The 26,693-nt window shown below is 35.9% G+C and overlaps 1 protein-coding gene across 2 annotated transcripts in view; it reads left to right on the top strand.

Annotated features, from left to right (window-relative positions):
- The window catches only part of Pak5 (p21 (RAC1) activated kinase 5), a 273,086-nt gene that overhangs the window by 112,025 nt on the left and 134,368 nt on the right, over window positions 1–26,693 (top strand). The window contains exon 2 of one of the 2 annotated variants that reach the window (XM_076929827.1): window positions 2,572–2,727. The exons of the other annotated variant lie outside the window; for it this stretch is intronic. The gene's annotated coding sequence lies outside the window, so the exon portion shown is untranslated. The remainder of the gene's footprint in view (window positions 1–2,571; window positions 2,728–26,693) is intronic. 2 annotated transcript variants of the gene reach the window in all.

Here is a 26,693-nt window from a genome sequence, read left to right as displayed (position 1 = left end):
CTCAGGCTTTTTTTTTTTCTTTTAAGATAGAGGCCAGTTCCAAGACAATAGATTTGGTTGCACATTGGTATAAATGAACCAACATGATGGACCAAATACCTTGCAGCAATATCCATTGAAAGAAAATAAGGTTAAGTAGCAACTGGTTGATTGAAATCTTGATTCTAGTAGTTTTCAGATCTCTAATCCCATTTTTTCTATGAACAATGGTTTGACATTTCCAAATGAGTGTTTGTGATGACTTGTAGAAAACATAAATCCTGCAAAGAATAGGAATGGACTACATTAAGGCGTACCACTGTTTTATTGGGTCTTTGTATATATTGGCTATTACTTCTCTGTCAGATGTATATAGATAACAAAGATATTCTCCAAATTAAAAGGCTGCTGCACTGAAGTTTTATAATCTCATGAGATCCAGTCTGTTGCTTGTTGGCATTATTTCCAGAGTAGCTGGAGTCCTATTCAGGAAGTCCCTACTTAAGCTTAATACATGGTGTTGTGTCTGTGGCTTTTTCTTCTAGCACGTGTAGAGTTGATTTTTGTATAGGAGAGAACATGGATCTAGCATCATTTTGTTCTTTCATGTGGATGGATAACTAGGTCTTCTAACACTATCTGCTTTAGAGACGGTATTTCCTCCAGTGTTTATTTTTAGCATTTTTGTCAAAAAATGGGTCATTTTAACTCTATTGGTTTATATTTGGATCCTCAGTACCATTTGGATGTGTACCATTGATTTTTGTGTTTGTCTTTGGGTCAGTACAATCCTATTTATGTATCTGTAGTATAATTAGAAACCAGGTATGGCAATCCCTGCAACATCATGCTTTTGTTTTTTAGCATTGCTTTCTCTATCTTGGGATTTGTGTGCTTCTATGTGAATTTAAAGACTGTGTGTTTTATTTCTGTGAAAAATAGAATTGCACTTTTGATACCTATTAAATTGAATCTATATGTTGATTGCTTTTGGTTGGGTGCTCATTTTAATAACATTAATTCTTCAATTACATAATTATGTGAGAGAGAGCTTAAAATTTGTCTAATGTCTCTCTACTGCTTTATTTAGTGTTTTTAGAGTTTCCATTGTAGTTTTTATTTCTATAATAAAATACCATGACCAAAAGTAACTAAGGGAGGAAATTGTTGATTTCATTTACTCCTCTATATCATATTCTGTCATCAAAGCAAGTTAGGACAGGAAACTGGAGGCAGGAACTGATTCAGAAGTCATGGAATATCTCTGCCTACTGGTTTACTCCTCAAGGCTTGTTCAAACTGCTTCGGGTTCAAATCAAGACCATCAGCCTACAGATGGCCCCACCCACAATGCACTGAGCACATCAATCATTAAACAAAAAAATGCCCCACAGGCTACTCAGAGCATTTTATAAATTGATGGTCAGTCCCTTTTCCCAATGACTCTAGCTTGTGTTAAGTTAACAAAAACCTAACCAGGACAAGGGGCCCATTGAATGCTTGTTAGGTTTGTTCCAAGATATTTGTATGGTAATTGTGAATGAGGTTGTTTTTCTATTATTTTTCAAAATGATTGCTTTTTGGGTACAGAAAGGCTATTGATTTTTTGAGTTGATTTTATATCCTGCTACTTTGTTAGAAGTGTTTATCATATTTAAAGAATTTTAAAGGAAATATATGCCTTTGAGTACACACACACACACACACACACACACTTCTTTTCTTTTGCTAGCACTTTTACTTCTGTTTCTTGTCTTATCACTCTAGCTAGGGTTGAAGTATTCTATTGAGTAAAAATGGAGAAAGTAGCCAATCTTGTCTTGTTCTGGTTAAAGTGTAAATATTTTGTTTTTTACCCTCCATTTGTGTAATGTAGGCTATAAGCCTGCCATATATAGCTTTTTTATGTTGAGATATATTTCTTTTATTCCTAGTTTCTTCATATATTCTATCATGATGGAACATTGGATTTTCTCTTTGCATCTCTTGACATGATCCTGTGATTTCTGACCTTGACTCTATTTATGTAATATATTGCATTTACTAATTCTCTGGGAGAACAATAAGGGCTAACAGAATGGACAAGAGTGAAAAATAGGAGAGTAAGAGCATATTAGTAAAATATAAACTCAAAGCATACTATATAGTTGTGTGAAAGATATCACTGTATGACCTAGTAGTCTTGTGTAATGTGTGCTTCTATATTTATATATACATGTATATGTACATATATACAAAGAGATAGTCAAACATACAGTCCAGTTGTTTAGGTAGACTCCAGAGATTCAGGTAAAAAGGTCATATCCCATGCTCTCACATAATCTGCCATATTTTGTGGATGCACACTGCAATGATTATATAGAATAGAAAAAAACTACATTACAAGTACAGACAAAGTACTAAAGGGAGATAAATACGATGAAGAAGATAATCCAAATAACAATATACAGGTATGTTGTTTAAGAATGTGAGATTGCAAAACCAAAATAATGTTGGAGAGTGTAAAGCAAATAAATGTATATAAATTTCTTTATTTAAAAAAAAGCATAATTTTGGTGGGTTATGAGTCATGTTGGTACCATGTTGTTACAGAAATACACTGTGGTGAAATGCTTCTGACTGTTGCCAAAATGAACACTGAAGAAAAATGAAGAAAACTGAAGAACTCCAACAAAATATTTGCACAACAGAAGTAGCCAAACTTTTCTGGAGTCTTTAATTCATCCACAGCCATCGCAAAACAAAAAAGTAAGGAAATAAGTTATAATTTTGCACATTTAAATTTTACTTCAAATTATACAGTGCTTAAAACAGAAAAGTGCAGTTATTACTTCAACAACACGTAATAGTTTACTTCTGCATGCTTGTAATGTGTTTTGAATTCAAGGAGTGCAATGACAAATTAAAACATCAACAATGTGGCCTTTGAATAAATGACAATGTAGTAGTTGAAAGGTTAAGTGTGTAAATGAGTAGGAAGGAAACAGTGTTATTAAAACTGCTTTGTAGATGTAGCCTGTGTAAATAAATGGTGGCCCTTCCAGATAAGAAGTATAGGAAATCTTAAGGACTGGTGACTCATGTCAGCTAAGAAGAGGGATGAGGGAGATCTATAAGGAGTCGGGGAGAGACAACTATAATCAGAATATATTGTATGAAAAATCTTTTTTCAATGAAAATAAGAATGCCTTAAAAACACACACTTTCATATTGCGGTTATTCTTAGATATGAAATGTAAGGAAATTCATTAATGGAACATGGACCTCCTTAAATTTTAGTGTTTAGGACACTAACTCATAATAACTTAGCTGAATAATATGTGAAAATCTTAACAAAATACAGGATACATGATTTTTAGGTGGCTTTGAAGTCAGATGTCACGGACATTTTCCTTCTTCTACTCCAATCATTTTCAAAAGCCTTTGGTGATAACGTGGCCTTAGTGAAGCAGTTATATAGGATCAGATAATTGAAGACTTGTGAAATTTTATAAAGTATACACATGTAAAGCAGCATTAAAAATGAATGATAGATATGACAGGAAAAAGAAGGCATAGGAACACATCAGAAAAGTCTGAAACTTCAGGCAAGGCATCCAGCATCCTTTCTATATCACAGATGACGTGGATACATATGTGTATGTGAGTGTTTATCTGTATTTTATGTGTGCATGTGTGACAGCCCCTCTTGGGTGTCATTCTTCAGGTGCTTCTGAAACAGGGTCTCCTGTTACCCTAGAAATCACCAAGTAAGTTAAACTGTCTGTCCAGTAATCCTTAGGAATCCAAATTTTTCTGCCTCCCCGGTACTTAGATTACAAGTTTGTGCAACCACACCAGCTTTTTTTTACATGAGGATTACACTCAGCTCCTTATGCTTGCAAGTCAAACAGTTTATTGAGGTCTCTCATTATCCTAGTTTTCAATGAACAATATAGTCAAGTTCTGGGAGGAGCTTTTTAACAAACATAATAAATGACTGGTTAGTACACGCCACATGTGTCTGGGCCTGCACTTAATACCATGGTCCTAGGTATCAGCAAGCTAAGAACAGAGTTACCTATAATTAACTGCAAATTAATACTACCTTCACAGTTCAGAGAAATGAATTTTTAAAAGAACATCAGAGAAGACCTAAAGTGATGTAATGTGTTCTACCATCTGTCTTATCAGCCACCGGACAGCATACAGCTGTAATTACCTGGAAATATTTAAAGGGAGTTAACAGTTCTAGAAGTGGTTGGATTCTGAAGCAGTAAGAATAGTATGAGCCAGAAAAAGGTAATACTGTCTTAGTTTGTTTACTCCAAACTTTAGGTATTAATATTTTAGGAAGATGATGTCAGTACAGCTTTAAGGGAGTGAGGGTATGAGACAGGGAAAAGAAAGATAAAATAAAGGTGCTGTCTAATTGTTGTGAGCATGAAAGATGCAACCTTTTAGGTACTTCCAGTATACAGTCCTGAGGATCTTTTTCATTTATCCCACCATGGAGAAGAGAATTGGGTTATTTAGTCAACTTCTTATAGCTATCTTGGTTTAATGTGAACTACTCACCAAGGAAAAATGGGGAAATACTAGTTCTCTGGCATTTATGGCCCACCAAGTTTATGAACTAAACAAGAACAGCCAAAGGAAGTTCTCAGGCACAATACCATATATTTGTCATCAGCATGCATCATTAGATCAGCACGAAGTCAAGTTGAATGTTCAGGGTCTGTGGATGAAGCACTGTCTGGTTCTGCCAGGCCAACAAATGTAGTAAGGTCATGAGCTAGGTACTATACTAAACCTCCCACTTATATTTTATCACTATGTCTTTTAATTGTTGGATACTCACTCTATACCAAGGCAATAAATGGCCATGAGTGCACTTCTCTGATAGGTGTGTTGACATTAGAAGTGTAATTGTACTAAGGTCTCTCCACTGGGGATGGGGGGAGTGAAATTGGAATTTACAACTCAGATGTCTTTACTTGGAAACTAAACAGTTGAAATTAAGAGCATCATCCTTCTTGCACTGTATTACTGAACTGCTCCCATCACCCCCCAGGGTCTGTGTTAAGACTGCTATGCTCCCAGTCATTAGGTGTGGCCAATTTTAGTGTGAGTCTTAGCAAGCTAACATTAGCATCTCAAGTCTAACAGACACAAAATGGGAGCTTGACTGTGGAAAGAAATGCTGGAAAGCACTGTGAGTTTAAAACTTGAGCCAACTTCCTCATCCCTGCTGATGTAGAAACAGGTTGCCTCACTCTTCATTCCCGAACATTTTGATAATTCTTTGATCCCTATTTCTAAGAGGTGAACTGAAATTTTAGAAACGTGAATTAAACATAAAATAACATTCAGAGGAAAATCAGTAAGAGCAAAAACAACCATAGGAAGGTTAATGAGTACTCTAATTTATAGTGCATCAACTAATTTAATTTACTTTTTCCTTTGATGAGCAGAACATCCCCATTCTGTCTTTCAAGTTTCACTCTAGAAGTAGGTCCGTCTTAAATGGGTGTCTTTTATTCACCTGCTGAATATATGTTGTGTGACATATAAAGAGAGGAATGTGTTGACATTTATGTTGCTTCTGTCGTGTGCTGTAATGGTCACTTTATACACATTCTTTTCTTCTTACTCAAGAGTTTTCCAGAGAAATGCAAAAGCAGATTATAATAGAGTAGGAAGTAAAGGTAACAAAACATTAGTTTCCTGGAACTAAGGGTTTCCCAGGAAGCAAGAAATTTATTACTAAAAGTAGGACAGGCTCAAGCAAACTGGTATAACTGATATTAAATGTGTACATGCCTGCTTTGCACACTATCTAAGCTCTTTCCCTCAGAGGTGCCAGCAATTTTTACTGCCAGCAAACAGTCTGTGAGTGCTTCCATTCAGGACAGTTTTCTTCTTCATGCTTGCTGTTCTCAATATCTTAACTTTTGCCAATCAGTTGAGTGTGAAATGAAATCTTGCTGCAATTGGATTTCCCTGGTTACTAATGAGGTTTGGCAACTTTTCATGTGTTGTTCACCATTGATGTTTGCTCTTCTGTGAAGTACCTTCCTTATTCCCATCTTCCCTCGCCCCCTGTGGAATTGTGTTATCCGATTCATCTCATGCATCTTGTCATTCTCTCTGTTGCTTCTACCATCATTTACATTCTATAGAATTAGCACTGACTCATTTTAGATTGAATAGTTATTGTGAGATAGCATCATGGTTAACAGTCTCCTTGGTCCTTACCCACCATCTGCAATAGCATCCCAAAAGTGAGAATAAAAAAACTATGCTCCTAGACATAAAAATATCTCTAGTTAAATGGTTCCCTGTTTGAGAACAACTAACCTATAACTCATCATACAAACTCTTATCAGCAGGAAGAATGAACACAGAACAAATTCCCTCTCTATTTTTCTTTGATGGGTTCTTCCAAAGCCTGTTTATCTGTACATGTTCAAAGTTAATTGCATGTAACCTAGCAGATACATTTCTGTCCACTGGCTACATAGCACATAGATGTGTAATGACCAGAACACTATCATAAGATAGTGTTAGCCTCCTGTCGTACCCTGCCCTTCACCTTCATCTTCTCTCCCCATTTTAGGATTATGTATTCTGATTAAAGTGTTAGTACCAACCATTTGTCTCAGCATTTCCCCAGGAAACTGAACTAACACAAACAGTTGTAGCAGAGGTATCCTGTGGATAAGATTGGAACTGGATTACTAACCAGTCAGAAAGCAGAAGGAATAACATTTTTTTTTTTTTTTTTGGTGGTAAATTTTGATGAAAATAAAGGCTGGTGGCTATAACAGAGTTACTTTAAAGTTACTTACGCTTCCACAAGTAGCAAACTGGGTGATGGCTTAGGAACGGGTCAGGGGTTGGGATGTACAGAAATAGCATACACAATGAACTTCTGGAAATGATGATTATTAAGTACCTTGCCAAGTAGGAGGACTGTTTTGACCCATATGGAGAAAAATGTTACACTCTTAAGTTAATTGCCAGTGTAAGATATGTTCTGAAAACCAAAGAGCATATACAGTATATTCATAGCATTCTAATTTCTGGCCATTGCAGTGCAGATATTGATATAAAGCCAAGCCTAGAGTAGTCTGACTATAAAGATAGCAGAGCTGTACAGAACTCTGTGTAAATGGTTAATACGGTCTTTCATTTCAAACTTAAGGCCATTATGACCATTATTCTGAAACCTAGCATGAGTTCATTTGGATTGATGAGCTTCAGAATATTAGAATACTAAATTTCTCCAACCCATCCTTGCAGACAGGAACAGTCCTTCTTTAATAGAGTTCAGTTTCATTTTATCAATATTTGTACAGGAATCTCACCTACAGCATATATAATATAAGATAATTTTGAACTCCATTAGAGTTTTTCTGCCACTACTTAGAACCCAATAACTAGAAGGTATTCTCATGAGAAGAGACTTCTCCAGTCTTCTCCAGGAACAAAAGCTTTATATAAAAAAAAAAAAAAAAAAAAAAAAGAGTACCTGGCTAACGTCTATCATACAAACTGTGAAAACACACTTTGGAATAGACTTGGAGCATTAGAATTGGAGTAGGAAGGGATCACAATAGACCACTCTGTATTCACATAATCACCAATAGCTGAAGATTCAATGTTTTTTCAAACACACTTGAACTAGATTCTCATCAATTCCTGGGATCTAAAACCATGTTTTATGATGGCTGCGGTGGTTAGATTGGTGATTAGCCCTTATTGCTCATGTATTGAAATTTTTGGTCATCCCTCATTTATTTGAATAGTTTGGTGGAACTATTTGGGAAGGATTAGTAAGTTTAGCCCTGTGGGAGAAAGTGGATCACTGGGAAAGTTTTGGAGGCTACAGAAGCCCATTCCATTCCCAGTTAGCTCTTTCTTTGCCTCCTGGTTGTTCTCTCAAGAAATGAGCTCTTAGCTAGTGCTTCAGTGCAATGCCTGCCTGCCTGCTGCCATGTTCACCTCCATGATGGTCATGGACTCTACCCCTCTGAAACTGTGAGTCCCGAATAAAACTCTTTCTTCTGTAAGTTGCCTCAGTTATGACTCTGTGTTAGCTGCCATACATTGCCTAAAGCAACTTTTTTGATGCCATAATTATAATCTCTAAGTATTTATAAAGTTGTTTAACAAATGTATATTTAGCAGAAAAGATTAGTATGTTCTCATCTAGAACCTATAACCTTCTAAGCCTTAGGCACTTGGGCAGATTTTCTGTACCTGACCTAAGTACTTTTTTGTATAACAGGATTGAAACTTAATCAGAAAGCATTTGCTTAAACCATAATAGTTGTACAAATTTTATAACCATAGATTCATCTTGCCTTAAAGATAATTATTGTAGGTCATGGGGTCCAGGAGCTAGTTAAGGCTATTGATAACTTTTCTTCTTCAGAAGCCTGTATAGTATGACTACACTTTCTGTGACTATGAAGTAGCCACAAAGAAGGAATCTTCCTATCCCTATGTACTATAACCAAAGCATGTGGTGTCTTCAGCAATATTGACTTACTATATAGTCCTGGTGCACAACCAAAAGTAATGACAGTATTTTATATTGTCTTAGAGGCCTCTGCAGCCTCCCTCACCAACAATTCATAGGGCAGTAAGCCACACTCTCACTGGTTGTTCTTACTAATTATGAATTCTTATTAATTAACCATTAATTATTAATTATGAATAATTATTAATTACTATTTCTTCTGGGATTAGCATTATCTACTTGTGTAGAACACCACCATTCAAACTCTTTTTTAAAGTTATATATTTTAATGAGCTTGCAAACATTAGGCATATACATGGCTTTTTTATACATGATTATTTTTGATTAACCTTCTCTGTATCCCCTCTTCTTTCCTAATAACACCCCATTCTCTTTAGTAGACCTATCTCCACTTTCATATCACATATGTCACATGATCCCTGCTCTCCTACAACAGAAATCCACAAATAATAGAGAATATACAATATTTGTCTTTCTGATAATTGATTAGCTCAGTACACTTTCCCATTCCATCCATTTTCCTACACATTTCATAACTGTGCTTTTTGACTTGAACCTGCCTGAATCAGGGTTCCAGATAGGGTCCCATGGTGGATGAAACAGAAATAAAGAGGTGATAAAAGAGTCAAAACCTGAGATCAGAAGGATTACAAGGGCTGATGAGCCAAGCCAGAAAGGTTATTATTAGCAACATGGCTTTTTTTATACCCCTCAAATGGGAAACCAGAAAATAAGTCAGTAAAGAGCATCAGAGAGCAGAATTACAGGAAGCTCAAAATATCTCAAGCTCCCCTTTAGCAAGGTACATTCTAGGATGTCAAAAAAAAAAAAAAAAAGTATTTCAAATCTCCGTGTCTGGATCGTCTGACCACACACATATGGGAGAAGTGTCAAGTGCCAGTTCTCAGACTACATCTTTGCAAGGTCCTCACACCAATCTGTAACTGCACTTGACTGATCCTGGCTGAGGGGCAAAATGCCCACATCTCTATATCAGTGCCTCCAGGCATTCTCCAATTCATTTCGGCCCCCAACAATTTTTGTTTGCATCTGAACTAGATTTTGACATGTATATGCGTTGAAAGTTCAGTATCCATTCATCCTTTGATAGGCACCTAAGCTGGTTTCATTTCCTGGCTATGTAAATAGAGCAGCAATAAGCACAGATGTGCCAGTACCTCTAGTGGAGGATATAGAGTGCTTAGAATACATGCCCAGCAATTATATATGTGGGTCTTATGGTCGTTCTCTTTTAGATTATTTTGTAACATCCAGTGAATTTTTCTAGTGGCTGTGAGAGTTCACACTCTTACCAACAGTGAATAAGGAAGGATTTTGCTTTCCTGACGACAACCTTAGCAGTACTTGTCAATCTGCCACAGTAAAATAGAATCTCTACATAGCTTGTATTTCTCTGTAGATACTAATAAAATATTTGTTAGCTCTTACATTTCTTTGTTTGAGAACTCTGTTTAGTGACAAAGTACATCTTTGTTTGGATTGTCTGTTTTGTTGATATTTCAGGCTTGTTTTTTTTTTTCCTGTATATGTAGGGGAGGATGGCATTGACAGGCATAGGTGGGAGAGGAGATTCTTGGTCCAGTGAAGGCTGGATGCCCCAGTGTGGGAGAATTCGAAGGTGGGGAGGTGGGAGTGGGTGAGTAGGTGGGGGCTCATCCTCATAGGAGCAGGAGGAGGGAGATGGAATAGGGGGTTCCTGGGTAGGGGAGGACAGGGAAAGGGAAACACATCTGAAATGTAAATAAAATATCCAATAAAAAATAAATTTTCTTTGTATCAACTAGATATTACTTTTCTGGAAAGGTTTCATTTCATTCTATAGACTATTTATTACCTGAATTAATAGCTCCATTTTCTATAAATATGCCATTTTAAAAATTGTCTTGAGGTCTTAGTTGTCAACTGTTGACTTACTTTTTGAGCTACGATTATCCCACTTGGAAACTCCTTATCTAGGACTATATATTCTGAAGCATAATAATCCTGAAGTGTTCTCCTTCATTTTCCCTGGCAGTTTCAGAGTTTTGTGTCTTTTTCTGAAGTCTTTGTTCCATTTGCAGTTGATTTTTGTGCAGGATGAGAAACAAGAATAGTTTCATCCTCCTACACATACGCATTTTCAAAGATGCTGTCTTTTTCCCAATGTGTATTTTTGGCCTCTTTGACAAAACTCAAGTGGCTGTAGTACGTTTATGTATCTGGGTCATCTCACTATTCCACTGATGCACATGTCTCTTATTGTGCTGGTACCATGCTGTCTTTATTACTATGGCCTTATATTACAACTTAAAACCAAATGTGGTGACACATGCCACAGTTTGCTTTATTTGCTTTGTTTGTTTGTTTGTTTGTTTTTGTTCAAGGTTGCCTTGGTTATCAAGATTGTTTATGCTTCCATAAATATGTTAAGATTTTGTTCTCTTAAAAAGGACATGGGAATTTTTATTGGGATTAAATCCAATCTATAGGTTGCCCTTGGTAATGACCATTTTCATGATATTTATTCAGCTAATAAACAAAGATAGAAATTCTATTTATCTGCTAGTATTTTCTTTCCAGTGTTCCTTTCATTGTACATGCCTTTCATTTCCTTAGTTAGGCTTATTCCAGCCTTTTTTTCATTTTTTCTTTTATTTTTAAGATTACAATGTAAATACATCATTTCTTCATTCATTCCCTCTAAATCTTTTCTTGATGTCTTTCAAAATCATGCACTCTTTTTTAAAAAAATATTTTATTATATGCACATATGTTCATATATATAAGCATATATGCACAGTATATCTAAATAACTCATATATATTTGAGTGTTTTATGTGATTGTGTTTCCCTAATTTATTTCCCAATGTTCTCCAATTTGCTTCTGTGTTAATTTCACATACTTCCACTTTGCTAAAATGTGTTTATCAACTCTAGGAGTTTTCTAAATATAAATCATGTCATCCAGGAACTTTCTTTTTCCAGTTTGTATTCTTGTTTTATCTTGTCTTACTCTAGCTCAGATTTAAAGTACTATATTGATCAGAGTACAGAGAAGGGACATATTTGTCTTGTGCCTAATCTTAGTAGCAATGCTTCACATTTTATTATGATGTTGACAATATATTTGAGGTGTATAGTCTTTATTTCATTGAGCTAGTTCCCTCAATGCCTAGTTTCTGTAGGAGCTTTAATATGAAAGAATATTGAATTTTTGTCAAAAGCCCTTTCTGCAGCTACTAAAATTATTATGTAATCTCTCTTCTTGTAGTTTTCATGATAAATTACATCTATTAAGTTTTTTTTCTAGTGAACATTTTCTGCATCTTTAGAATGTAGTCAACTTGATCATGGTGAGTGATCTTTTTTGACAGATTATTAAACCTGAACTTCAAATATTTTACCCAAAATTTTGTGTCTATATTCATCAAGTAGATTAGTGTGTGCTTTTCTTCTTTGTTGTGTTTTAAATGATTTGGAACTGACTCCATAAGAAAAGCATGAAAGGATTCACTTGCCCGCTATTTTATAGGCTATTTGAGAGGAGTTAGTGTTATTCTCACAGAATTTTGAAAGTCTAGTAGAACTATATGTTGAATTTAAATACCCGAGACAGGATCTCTCTTCATAGCTCTGGCTATCATGTAACTCTAGAACTTCTTATGTCAGGGTAGCCTTGAATTCACAGAGATCTGCCTGCATCTGCCTCCAGAGTACTGGAACTAACTGTGTGGACTACCCCACACAGCTAACATAAACTTTTTCCCATTAAGAGAATTTTTATTACTCTCAACACCATTGTTTTAGACTTGTTTGAATCATTTACCTTATCTTTTCATATCCACAGGTCACATGCCTCTAGAAATTCATTTATTTCTTTTAGATTTTCTAATTTTAAAAAAATAATAAATTTTCAATATATGTCCTAATGGCTTTGAATTTCATTCAAATGGTATCCATGATAATATATACTTTTCACCTTTAACTAATTACCTTTGCTCTCCTTTTTTTTTTTTTTGCTTAATTTGGTTTTGGTGTTGTTAATCTTGTCTACTTTTTCAAAAGGAAAAAAAAAACTTTCTGGTTCATTGATTCTTTCTATTTTCATTTCTACTTCCATAACTTATGTCCTCATCTTTCCATCTGGTCTGAGGTTTGGATTGTTCTTATTTTTCCAGTCTCCTGTGTTGTCTCATTAATTAATTTATTTATTATCTCTCTGATATTTTAATGTGGGAACTTATAGCTAAAACCTTTCCTGTTAACAGAGCCTCCACTTTATTTGATAGATTTTTGCGTGTCTGATTTTCATTTTTTTTATTCAGCTCTAGATTTTTAAAACTGTCTTCTTGTATTATTTAATAAGCAATTAATAATTCCAATGTATGTTATTTAATCTTCCTACATTCAAATATTTTCTGTAGGATCTTTATCATTGATTTCTCACTTCATTCCATCATGGTCAGATAGAAAACAACACATTATGTCAGTTCTTTTACAGTTACTGTAGTTTGCTTTGTGTGCCAATATATAGTTTATATAGTTGTTTTACAGAAAGTTTTGTGGGCTACTAAGAAAAATGTATATTCTATGTTGTTTGAGTAGAATATTCTCTAAATTTTTGTTAGGCATATTTGATCTGTGGTGTCATTCATTCTGATGTTTCTGTTTGTTTTCTATCCAGATCATCTGCCTAATGATGAGTTTAATTTTTTTATATAAAACCTGGTCCATCTGTGTTTAGTTTATGTATGTTATAACTATCATGTCCTCCTGATGGATTGTTCTGTTAATGTGAAGTAGTGCTCCTTATTTCTTCTGATTAGATTTGGTTCAAATTATAATCTGCCAGTTATTAGAGCATTGCTGCATGCTTATTTCCTGGTTCCATTTGCTTGGAATACCCTTTTCCAAACCTCCCTAAAATACTGTGTATCTTGGAGGGTGAAAGAAAGCAAAGCAATGGATTGTATTCTTTACTAACATGTACTCATTTGTATCTTTTACAAAGAACTGTTTCATTCTTTGTATCATTTTAGATTTTTTCTATCTATTTATTTCATTTATATGAGTAGCTATCTTTGACACACCAGAAGAGGGCCACAGATCCCATTACAGATGTTTGTAAGCCACCATGTGGTTGCTGAGAATTGAACTCAGGACCTTTGGAAGAGCAGTCAGTGCTCTTAACCTCTGAGCCATCTCTCCAGCCCTCATTTGTGTCTTTTAAACTAAAAAGTAATTATTGTATTGATTCCTTTCATTTTTTCTGATTTCATAGTATTTGATGTGTTGTTAGTCTTCTTTTGCTTAAGAACTATCATTATATCGTGTGTGTGTGTGTATGTGGTGTGTGTGTGTTGCATAGCCTTTTGGATGTGCTTATCTTTCTCCTCCTTCCAAATTATTCCTTCTAGTCTGCTTTGACACTCATAAACTTCTCCAGCATGTTTTGTCATGAAAGAGTGGGTTTAGCTTGTAGCTGAGGAGATCATAGGCCTTGGGATAGAATCTGCTATTGTTAATTTTCTAAATGGGCATGCTATCAAATTTTCACATATATACTTATGTTTGGATAAACTGACTTGGGCTTCTCACAACTTTGGTCAGAGCTTCTTTTATTAGTAGTCAACAGTCAATGCAAAGATGTATAGCTAATCAAAGTGCTGATAATTAGAAACTTGGTTCTTCATCTTAAATGGGTCATTGATAGTAACTTTTATAACACTGATACTCTGGGAACATAGAAGAGGAGATGGAAAGAAATATAAGAACAAGAGATGTGGAGGGGGCAACGTTAATGCTATGAAATGTTGTCTTCTTGATATCAAGTGAATACTGGGGACTCATTTCACAGTAGTCATGGCTATCTTATCACAGCCCCCATGAGATTAAGCCTGACCAAATCTAAGCAGTTGACATAGATAATAAACAAGCCCCAGCCTATACAGAGTGTTAGATGCTGGAATGAGCCAACTGAGAAAATATAATTACTAAGAATTTGGTCTCTGGTAGAGCTTCTATGCTCAAGTAGATGTCTCTTTTGAACATTCTTGTAATCTTATTTACATATCCTTTGTCTATAATTTCATGTAAATCTTTGCCACTGGGGGTTACCATAAGACATGTAAATTTGAGAAGATCCATGGTCTCTTGCTTTTTTATGTTACTTGTGTTTTTGCTTGAAGAGTCGTCATCTGAGGCTAGATTGTTTTTTAGTCTGTGTTTGTGTGTTGGCATTATTCTTTATGTTTCTATTATTAATTAAAGTCTCCTTTCTTCTACCAGCAAAGGTATTTGCCGTGTTCATGGGATACTAGGTTGTAGTAGGGTTGTGGTAATATTTTCTTTGTTAAATTGATCTTCATGCCATCCAGGCTCCATCTCTCATCTTCTCATAAGAGCTGAGTACTCTCTTACCATCTGTAGCACTTGGGGAAATGAGCCTTGCATTTTGCCTGGCCAGTACAGTAAAGCTGTCCCTGGTGATGGAAAAGCAGGAGTGCTGGCCCCACCACTTGCTTGTTGTGAGATACTGTGGACACAGGAGGGATGTGCTTTTCCCACCTCACCCCTCTCCACCTATAGCAAGCAGGAAAGCCAGCCCCAGGGTCATGAGAGCTGAAAAGCTATGCCTGCCCCTCATTGGTTGCAGCACTCAGGAGAGTGGGCCCTGTACTTCTTCTGGGCAGTACAGTAGAATCAGCCCTAAGGCAAAGGTGCCAGAGAGCCATCTCTGAGGGTGAGAATGGGAGAGCTGGCCCTGCCCCTTGTTGGCTTTAGCATTGGATGAGCTAGCCAGGGCAGTGCTGGAGAACTCACTGTGATGGTGTGGGTATAGAAGAGTTGGCAGGAAGCCCAACTCAGCTGCCACCTAGGCCTAGTCACGGCCTTGAGTTGGCTCATTCTAACATCTAACTCATCTTTTAACTGCTGGAACATGTGAAACTACTGGTCCTGCAGATCCAAAGCTGCAGGATTTCCATGACATAGGGCAACAACAGGATATATGAGTGTAGTCCCAGTGAGGATGCTTTACTGATAATGTAGCAGAATCCAGAAGCCTCAATCCAATGACCAGACTCATTGAAGTGACCATTTGCAAAATAATATGTGTGGGCACAAAGGAATACTGTGAGGCACACTGTGACACACTACAGCATATATATATATATTGGGATTTGGATTTGGGTGCATAATGTGAAACTCACAAAGAATCAATAAAAAGCTAATAAATAAAACAAAATAGATTTGAGTACTGTTTGCAATAGCAGTCACCATTCAAAAGTAATTCCACTATCAAAAAAGAATAACCCTTGGCTACAAAATTATACCAATAATAGTATGTGTGAATGTGTGTGTGTGTGTGTGTGCGCGCGCGCGCGCTCGCGCACACACACACACACACACACACACACGCGCGCGCGCACAAATGCAGTGTACCTAGTGGTTACTATTCAGTTGCTAGATAGCCAGTACAAAAGGTAGAAAAGTGAATATACATTAAAAGTGAAATGTTACATACATTTTGGAAAATGGTGGAGAAATCTGGAGTTTGAATAAAGGTGATACGAAAGGAGAAGAGTAAAGAAGCGAATAATGCGAACAGTCTCATCTTTTAGGATAGGGGGTCCCAGAAAGTCTGAAGAGTTTTTTTTAAGGCTGGTCTACCAGTTACCATGATGAAAGCAGGGTTGGTTGTCATGGCTAAGAGTCTTATGGGAGAATTTCATTCGGGCAATGTGTAAATGAATCATGGGTTTGGGAGAAGATGGAGAGAAGTGATAACATATTACTGTTCCCTTTGCCTCCTTAACAATGGTCAGCCACATGTTCTCAGGTGATTTCTAAGCCCCCATCTTACCCAGAAGTCTTCTTTGACATTCTTAATATTTGGATGTGTCATAAAGAAGTATGTAAGAATGGCATTGAATACAATATGAAAGCCTAATTGACATTCCCCAAAGGCCACTCCTTTAACAAGTGAGTGCAACTATCAGCCTTTGAGAATGTTACAAACTGCAGGTTAAGAGAAGCTGTGAGAGAATTGAGTTGCCCAAAAATACTATGCTGGTAGAATCGAGAACAGAAGGCAAATAGTAACTTTACTGTTAGAGGCATAATAGAATCTGTCTTAGTTAGAGTTACTATTGATATGATGAAACAGCCTGACCCAAGCAGCTCACAGAGGAGAGGGTTTATTTGGCTTACATTTTCCATCTTAACCTACCATTAAAGGAAGACAGGACAGGAACTCAAACAAGGCAGAAGCAGGGAGGCAAGAATTGATGGAAAGGCCATGGAGGGGTGCTGCTTACTGGCTTGCTCCTCATGGATTGCTCAGCCTGCTTTGTTCCACAACCCAGGACCCAGGGATGGTACCACCAACAGTGGGCTGGGCCATCCCCCATCAATCACTAAGAAAATTTCCCCACAGGCTTGCCTATAACATGATTTTTATCGAGGCATTTTCTTAAATAAGCCTCCCTTCTCTCAGATGACTTTAGCTTGTGTCAAGTTGACATCAAACCATTCATCCAATAACTGTAATTGGCAGCAAGATCAAATCACTAGTCATGATGCCTTAAGCAAGAGTAATCTGAAATCACAAAGAGGATCTGGAAGTGTTTGTAACCAGATATTTAGATAGCTGGGTGAGATGTTACATAATTTTGATAATTGGCATAAATCATATACAATCATAGCCCTTTTCAATGTATCTCCATTAAATGCAGTTCATAAATTACAGAGTATTCTATTTATGTGATAGCTTATGTTCCTGTTTGTTGTAATTATATTTCCATTTAGGCATGTTTATTTTACATTTGTCTGTTAGTTATAATACATGAGGTAGAATGAATTCAGAAAGTCAGTTGGTTCTGTTGTTGTTGACTAATCTTTTAGGTGCATTTCTCCTAATGATAAAAGTAACAATAGTTATTAACTGATGTTAATTTGAGACAATTTTCAGAACCACAATAGAATTATTTTCCCACAGAGAATGTTTCTTTGATTCCCATGGAAGTCATAAAAGATACAGGCCCTCTTCCAGGACCTAATTCTGGATTCTATCTCTCAAGCTTGGCTGCCCAGTCTTGCCTTGCTCATGCTTAGGGTGACCAAGTGTAACACTTGGTCCCCAGATAGAATTACCACTGCTACATTCCCTCTGTGCAGTGTTGGCATTCTCGTTTGACTAGTCTCTGTGTAAGTTCTTGTTTTTATTTCACTGACATTTACTTTTGTGTATTGTGGAGAGGAGTTCTAGTGTCAGCTTATTAAGTAGTGAGCCTGGCAAATTTCATCACAATTCAAAAATGTATCCAGGATCTATTTGATTTATACCATGGTGACTAGATTAGCAAGACAGCAAATGAGCAAAAATGAAAGGACTTGGTTCCTTTTGTCTTTGTTACTACAAAAATAATGAAAAGCAATTGACAGCTGCCTAGTGCATGGCTCATAACAGAAGTGAATTTAGTCCAGGAAGTGTCTAGTTGAGTGCATTAGAGAATCTGATTTTTCTAATCCTGTGTCAAATATCTTGCTCACAGAATTAGCCGGTGGTTATCAGAAGCCTAGGTCTGTGGATACACATCCTGAGTGAAGCCATCTTGTCTGAAGGGACTCACCTGACAGTCCTACTTAACCATATAAGATGAACATTCAACACATACAGTCATTCTTTGAAAGCACACTTAATACTTTTATGACAAGAGACAATTTTAATAAAATTTTAATTTATATACATTAATATCTTGTTTTTAATCATATCTGCTGTCTCTTCCAATTCATGTCTTTTCTGTCCTGTTTTCCCCTTAGAACTTCATGTGCTATTTTGTTAAGCTGAGTAAATTCACTTCTGCTGCCTATATGTCAGCACCAGACATCTACTTAGGTATGGGCAGTATCTCAGGGGACAAAACCTTCTAAACAATAGATTCTTCCTTCTCCATATGCCAATAGATCCTAGCTAGGATTGTGACTTCATAAGGCCTTCTATCATCCACACAGAATTTTGGCTTGGTGTTGATCTGCTGCAGATCTTGTACACTCAATCACAGCTGCTATTGAATTCAATGTGTACAACACTGTCCTGGCTCAAAAATAGTGCTTTGTCTGTGAATACATACTTCTTCTGGCTCTTATAATTTTTATCCCCTCTTCCATCATGGTCCATATTCCTTGGGGGAGAAGAATATGATTAAAAAAATGTTCCATTTAGAATTGAACATTTTAGAGTTATCCTCTGCATGTTGTCCAGTCTGGGTCTCTATAGTAATTGACATTTACTACAAAAAATAAAACAAAATAAAAGCTTTTCTGATGAGAGCTGAGAGATACACTAATATCTGGTATCAATAATTTAGTGGGAGTAGTTAATATATATATTCTTTTTTCTTGATGACAGTCATTCTTACGGGCACAAAGAGTTTAAATTTGAACTATTTGAATTTCCTGATGTCTAAAGATGTTGAACATTCTAGAGGAGTAAAATTTATATACACATATATGTATTAATATATATGTATATAACATATATATATATATATATATATATATATATATATATATATACACACACACACACACATTTATGTTTTCAGTTGTTCAACTCCCTCACCATCCTCTGTACCCTTTTCCCTTCTTTCTCTTTATACACTTAGTCCTCATTTCTGCTGTTCTTTTTTCACCTATTTTATTACTTTCTCTGTTTCCTACTTCCCTTAAACCCACTCTCTCTGTTCTCATGATCCCCTTACTAGTCATGTCCTCCACAAGCACACATATATAATTTTAACTTCCACAGATCAGAAAACTATATAGTATTTATTAGTTTGAGTCTGGCTCACTTGCTTAGCATAATAATTTCCATTTCCTTAGAATGTTATGACTTTGTTTTTCTTGATGGCTACATAAAATTTCATCATATATATTACCACTCTTTTTTTTAATCTATTCATCTGTTGATACACGCCAGTGCCATTTTATTTTCTAAGTATTGTGAGTAGTGCAGCTGTAAACACGAGTGTGTAGGCATCTCTGTGGAAGACTAGCATAGAATCCTTCAGGTACTACCCCAAAGTAGTATATCTGGGGTTATCAGATAATCTATTTTCAGTGTTTTGAAGCTCTTTTATGCTAATTTTCTTGGTGGCTACACAACTTTACATCTCTAGCCAAGATCTCCCCTAATCCCACATCCTCACCAGCACTTTCTATTATTTGTTGTCTTGATGACAATCATTCTTACATGCACAAAGTGTTTTAATTTGCATTTCCCTGATATCTAAGGATGTTGAATACTTTAGGGGTAAAACTTATTGTTTCAATAAACATTTATTGATCATCTATCTGATCTATAGATAATGTTCTACAAGGTAGGGATAAAGCAGTGCTTCATATAATACCTTTACTCCCACAGGCTTAAATTTCGATAAGAGAGAACACCTCTAAACATGTAAACCTTCTCCCAAAGAACTTTTAGATAGGGAGATAGGGAGTAGTCATAGCAAAAAAAAAAAAAATGTTCCTTGGATGCAGAAAACAGGATGATGAATAACAAATTTCTGCAACAATCTGACACCAGATAATGAAGCAAAGGGAGGTTCATCCAGAATACATTCATTCATTCTCAAATGTTTACCAAGAGCTTATTGAGTGTGTAGCACTGCTCTTTGATCCAGGAATGCTACAACAAGAAACAGGAGACAGATTCCCCGTCTCTGAAAACATATTAATCTGGTAATATTTGGCATTTCAATATTAATCATATACTCCAAGACAGAAAATTTATATTAAAAATAATAAATGTATCTCAGTACTGCTTTACATATTCACTTAATACATGCAAAGCTAATAAAAGGGAAATAGCTATTTGCTTTTCTCTGTAATACAGTTTTCTTGCTCTGAATATTACTGTGTGGGTCCAGATCCTTGCCTCTGCAAATTTAATGGATGCCTGTAGCAACTGGGAATCACTAAGAAACAGAAACTTTCCCCTACACGTCTGTTTCACAGAATGATAGACAATTTGTCATGCCATGAGAGGGCCCATTTGGATTATAAGCCATGATCACCCATGAGCTTATTCACCCACTGCCTTGCTTTTGTTTGCAAAATGGTGTGATGCTGAGTTAATGCTACTGTATCAAACAAAAGTACTGGTGCGTGTTTGGAGACTTCTCAAAAAGACAGATTGCTAGACCCATCCTTATAGATTCTTGTGAAAGAATGTGCACAACAAGCATCCCAGATAACAACACCTTTGCTGACTATCTGTTAGTTAAACACTGAAAGTCACTGTTATTCTAGAAACATACAACCATAGTTTCAATGAAAATTTTAGTCCAGCAAACCTAACTGAGCCTGTGAGCTTCCAGTTCTGTGAGAGAGCCTGTTTCAAGACAAATATGACAAGTAGAAAAATAGGAAATCAGCATATATATCCTATTTTTAAATGTCTCTTGAGCTATGTGGTTAATGGGACTTTTCCAACTGTTTGTGTATGTAGAGGTCAGAAAAAATCTGAGGGAGTCAGTTCTCTCCTGCTGCCATGTAGTTCCTGTGGATTCAATTCATACGATGATCGGTGATAGGTGCCTTTACCCGCTGAGTGAACCATATTGTCACTCCTAGAGTTTAGAGGTTTTTTTCCCTTCATTTAAGAAGTTATACTTCCTTTGTAAACAATTGATGTACTTTTCAAGAATATCCTTTTATTTTGTTTGTTTTGAATATCAGTTAATGAATGAGATAATATTCGCTAAAAGATTTCTGCAGTGGATGCTTTGGCTGTAAAATTAGTTTCTTCTGATCACTATTCCTCTGAGTCACTAAAAAATATTCTCTATCAGAGACAAATATTATTATAGGCCACTGCACATTCCTCCTTCTAATTCATTTGGACTCAGGTTGCAATACATATAAGTCAATTACAGATGGATTGCAAGTCTAAACAAAGCAGAATATATGTGCTAATGTGACAGGAGCAAAGTCTTTTAAGAAATAATATAGAAATAAATACAGTGGGGAAAGATGTCCACACTGGACTAAGAAACATGATTAAACATCACTGAGAGTGAAAAAGAAAATAGTAAATAGAAATGTTTTAGTACTCATACTTAATAAAAGACTTTTATTTAGAACTCATAGAGAATGGAATAAAATATAGGGAAAAATGTAAAGGAGACATGGACAAGGGAGTTGAACAGGTCCCTTACAGAAGAAGATATTAAAACAGCTACCATATGTAAAAAATGCTTGGGCTCAATGATTTGGGACATGTAAACTAAAGCCACAATGAAATGTCAGGATGCTCACAGTAAAACATCCATAATAAATATTTACAATAGCAGATGAAGATGACAATGTGGAGCAGCAATAAATTACTAGGCATATAGATTGTAATAGTATTTGGGACTTGATTAAAATTCTCTAGTAAAGCTAAATTAGTGTATACCCTCGAGTCAAATTCACCAGACTAGGTGTTCTTATAAACCATGTTTCATCAAAATTGTATGCTAAAACAATTTTAGTGCTCATCAACAGAAGTATGAACCGAGAATCAGTGGGTTAGTCAAGTTGAAGCAACATGAAAGAATATGGTATAGAACAGGGATACAGGTCACAAACATAGAATGTCAGATCAAAGATATCTGATCTAAAAGAGTCTATGATGCATGGCTCAATTGATATCATATAAAAAGTCAGTCAGAACAGTGATAGCAAAGTCGGGATGATGGTTTACTTTTAGTTGAACTGGTGGCTTGGGTACGGTGTAAACAAGCTTCTAACACCTTTTCTTTTTCTACTACCTACAATGAGGTTTCAGGAGTAGGTTCCCTTTTTAATAACTAATTTTATATTTTATTCCATTTTTATGGAATATATATTCATATGCATTCTAATATATATTCTATACATATACACACTCAATAAAGTATTTAATAAACATAAGAGAAATACAAAATCAAATATTTATGAAACTTCCAAAAAGGACAGAGAGAAAGAGAGGTGGGAGTGGTTAGAGTCCTTATTATAGCTATATTTAATGAATTAAAATTATAGGTACAACTGACTTATTTCCAGTAAGACTTTTGAGTCTAACAATTTACTTTATTCACCTTAATTTCCAATTCGACAAAAACCATATAAAACCTATATAACAATCACTAAATCAGGTACTTTTGAAGATCAAGTTCTATATCCTTCTGTGCTCAGTCAATAAATACAATTTGTGATTCAACTTATCTTTAAAAAATGATAGGTATGCTTTAGAGATCATGAGATTTTGATAGTCCCATAATTCAAAAAGTGTATGAGAGTCATTAGTATCTAACAGCCAAGTTATATTAGAAACTAAACAGGAAAATAGGAAATGGTTTTATTTTTAAAACTACAATTAGTTCAACACAGATGTTTATGTTTTTACTGTTTGAGAATTTCATATGTGCATATAATGTGTTTTGATCAAATATAACCCAATTCTTTCCCCTCAAACATCTTCTTATTTCTCCCAACAAGTTTTCTACCCCAATTAGTCTGTTCTGAAAAATTCAGAGTCCACTTAGTGCTGACTATATGTCCATGGGTGCAGGGGTTTCCTGTCAGAGCCACATCCTGGAAGAAAGCCAACTCTCCCTCTCCCAACAGCCATTAGTTGCCAATGGCTCAGCTAGTGGACCACACACTGGGATTTTGACTAACTTTCCCATGTGCAGGTCTTGTGAATGTAGTCACAGCCCCTGTGAGTTCTTGTGTGCAACAGACCTGACATCTCCCACAAATCCTATTCTGCTGTAGACCTCTATATGTCTGTCTCTTTCAGCCTTTCTGCCCTATCTTCCAAGGTAATTCCTGAGTCTCAGTAGGAGTGGTCAGTACAGCTTTTGAAAAATGTATAGCATGATGGTTATTTTATTTATCATTAAAAGCTGTTCTTCATGCATAGGTTTACAAAATACTAATGAGTTTTATGATATGTCTCAAAAGTCACTAGATCAGTTGCACTTTTCTTTCTGTAACAGTGTATGATTACAATACAGTAGTCCATCGTACCTATGTATGACTCCATTGAAATGCCACATTCCTGACAAATGTGCATCAATTTAATGTTTTATATACCTCCTCATTTTAGAAATTATTGTAATTGAGGTTGTTAGACTTATTAGGATTACACAGTCACTCAGGAATCACTGAGTGATTTTCTCTTTGTAACAGAGGGAAAAACCTAGAAAGAGAAAAGAAAAAAGACTGAGCTGAAGAGGAAAAGAAACATTGAATCATCAGATTATGATTTCTTCATTAACTTCTTCCACTGTGTAGGTAGTCAATTCCATGTGTGTTTGCCTTACTGTGTTTCAGAGAACCACCTAAAAAAAGAATCATGATGTCAGATCAAGATGATGTCAAATTGATAAGAAGTGTGGCTTTTCTCTATTTTTTCTAAAAAAAAAAAAAAAAAAGTGTTACTTTTATAATCAGCATGACATAATACCGAACAGAAACAGCTTAAGAGAGAAAGAACTTATTCTAGCTAATGGCTCAGGGGATACAGTACATCATGGTGGATAAGGCATGGCAGTACTATCATGGTAGTAAGACTGTAAAGGCTGTTTACTCACATAGTGGGTAAACAAAGAAAACAAAGCTTATCCAGCACATTATCCTCAATGCTTCCCTTCCTGGTGAAGCATCTTCTAGTTAGGTTCTGCCTGTTAAACGTTTTACAACTTCCGAAACCAGCAACACTGTCTGGGGAATCAGTGATCAAATACATGAGCCTGCAAGGGACATTTCAAATTCAACCCATAATATTTACTTCAGGGCTCCACAGGGTTTTGAAAATCTCATAATACAAAATGAATTCATTCAGTCCAATCACAAAAGGCCCCATAGTTTTTATAGTTGTAACGTGATTCACAAATTCAAGGTATTTTTTGAGACTTAAGACAATCTCTCACCTGAGAGCCTCTGTACAATAAAAAAGTAAGTTCCAATATACAATGGCCAGATTAAGCACTACCATTCTAAAAGGGGGATAAAGGAGTGTAGCCAGGAAAAATTAGTCAAAACAAGACTGAAAGCCATAAAGGCAAACAGTACATTTCATAGCTCCATGCCTAACATCTGAAATTTGCAGGCACCTCATTTGTTTTCCAACATCCTAGGGTAGCACCATTCCTCCAGTTCTTTTAGCCTCTAAATTGGTCTGTCTCCACTCTGCACTCACAAAAGACATTCTACATTTCTAACTTCTATAATATTCATGGGTGACCATTTAAACTTAGGTCTTATGTTCACAGTTTTATGCATTGTGCTCTTGAGGAATCCATGCGGGTACTATGGTCTTGCTATATATTGCCAGGATTTGGAACCTTGGTGCAGGTAACCACAGCATCATAATGTTTACATCTTACATCTCTGAAAATCAAAGCTATATGACAGCTCCAAGTTCTGCTTCTCATTTGAGACATAATGTGTGCCTCTTACCTATAACAGTCTTTCTGTACTTGGACAACTGAACCAAGGAAAACATTGCCCTTGATGGTGCTGTGGAAGAATAATCTGACTACTATATGACTATTGTATGATGCTGTTCTCAGATAGTCTTCTTTTTAAATAAAGTTTTCAAAATCACTTTTAAATTTTAGACCCTGTGACCTTTGATAAATGGGTCTTGCCCTCTAGGGAGCTTGTACCAGTGTAGGTTTCTCTTAATCATGTTAATAACTTTCACAATATGCCTCTTCACCCATAACTGCTTTATCAGCAACTTTAAATTCACTCTTGTTCTTTTTTTTCCAAACCATGTTTTTCCCATCTTTTTACTCTACTTTCTGTTGTCTCAGACAATAAATTTGGATAAAGGCATTGAACATTCTAATGATGGTACAGCCTGAAGCTATGTTGACATGGAATTTCGTCTGCCAATAAAATTTGGTCCATTGCCTTTGATTCCATAAGTAGTCATTCTTTCAAGACTCAAGCACTGTATTCCAAGTTTTGTTTTGTTTTGTTTTGTTTTGTTTTGTTTTGTTTTGTTTTGTTTTGTATTTTGGTCAGAACAGAGTATTAATTGAGCTTTAACCTGACAGAGTCCTTTTCTCCTCTAAAAATCTCTTGTTCATTTTCTGGACATTTTGATCTTTCCTGTCATAACCATAATTGCCCATTAAGTCTTGTTCACAGAACTCTAGGAATTCTTTAATTCACGGCTCCTAACTCCTCTACATTTCTCTTTCAAACCAGTTCCAAAGACCTATGAGTCACATGGTCAGGTTGACCCCAAGGACCTTACTCTTGGTACCACCATTTTGCATACTTTGCTCATTATTTTTGTGGCTTGTCTAGCAGAAATTTTAGGAAGGATATATGAGATGTGTCTATCAGAGCACTAAAGGTATGGCAATGAGGTTAACTTCTGTTGATAGCAGGAAGAACATGAGACCACTAGTTCACATTTCATTATATCAGTACTGAGAGCTCAGTCAAAAGTAGAACTTTCCAATGACCCAGAGTGTTTATCTTTTAAGAACCCATGTTTTCAAGCTAGGTCATAAGCCACACCTCCTACAGATTCCAACAGACTTCTCAAACAGCTCCAGTTTGAAACCAAGTGCTCAAACAGATGATAGTATGGAGTATATTTCACCTTTGAACCATAACCAAAAGAAGTTTATTTACCTTTTCAAGTGGTCAGTTTTAGTCTGCTTCCATAAATTGCTTACTTGTATGAATTTAAAAAAAAAAAAAAAAGCCACTACCTTCATTTTCCTGATGTTGATTTATTTACTCAAATCACAAAACACAGAGAACCAGGTAGAGGCATGCGTGGTACAGTAATGACCTCTGATACATGTATGCATGAACTTAGACATGATACTACAGAAAAAGGTAGGTTCGGTATTCCCAGGAAAGAATCATCAGCCCTTCTTGCACGCAAGTGCAATTAAGAGTTTGATCACTTGTCAATCCTTTAGAAACATGACCTTTTCTTAAAATCAAAGATCAAATGAAAAAATTCATAGATAAACACACATACACACATACACACACACACACACAAGTGTAAACCCCTCCAAAACAAGCATCCTGTTCAGAAGTGGTTGACCAACGTATAACGGACTCCACATTTGTTCTGTGTGCTTTTATTTGGTAATAGTTTGGTGTGGTGTTTATTTGT

Source organism: Arvicanthis niloticus, chromosome 2 (genome assembly GCF_011762505.2).
Source record: "Arvicanthis niloticus isolate mArvNil1 chromosome 2, mArvNil1.pat.X, whole genome shotgun sequence".
Classification (NCBI taxonomy): domain Eukaryota; kingdom Metazoa; phylum Chordata; class Mammalia; order Rodentia; family Muridae; genus Arvicanthis; species Arvicanthis niloticus.
The sequence above is the reverse complement of the archived record's forward strand: the minus strand, read 5'-3'. Positions and strand labels throughout refer to the sequence as shown.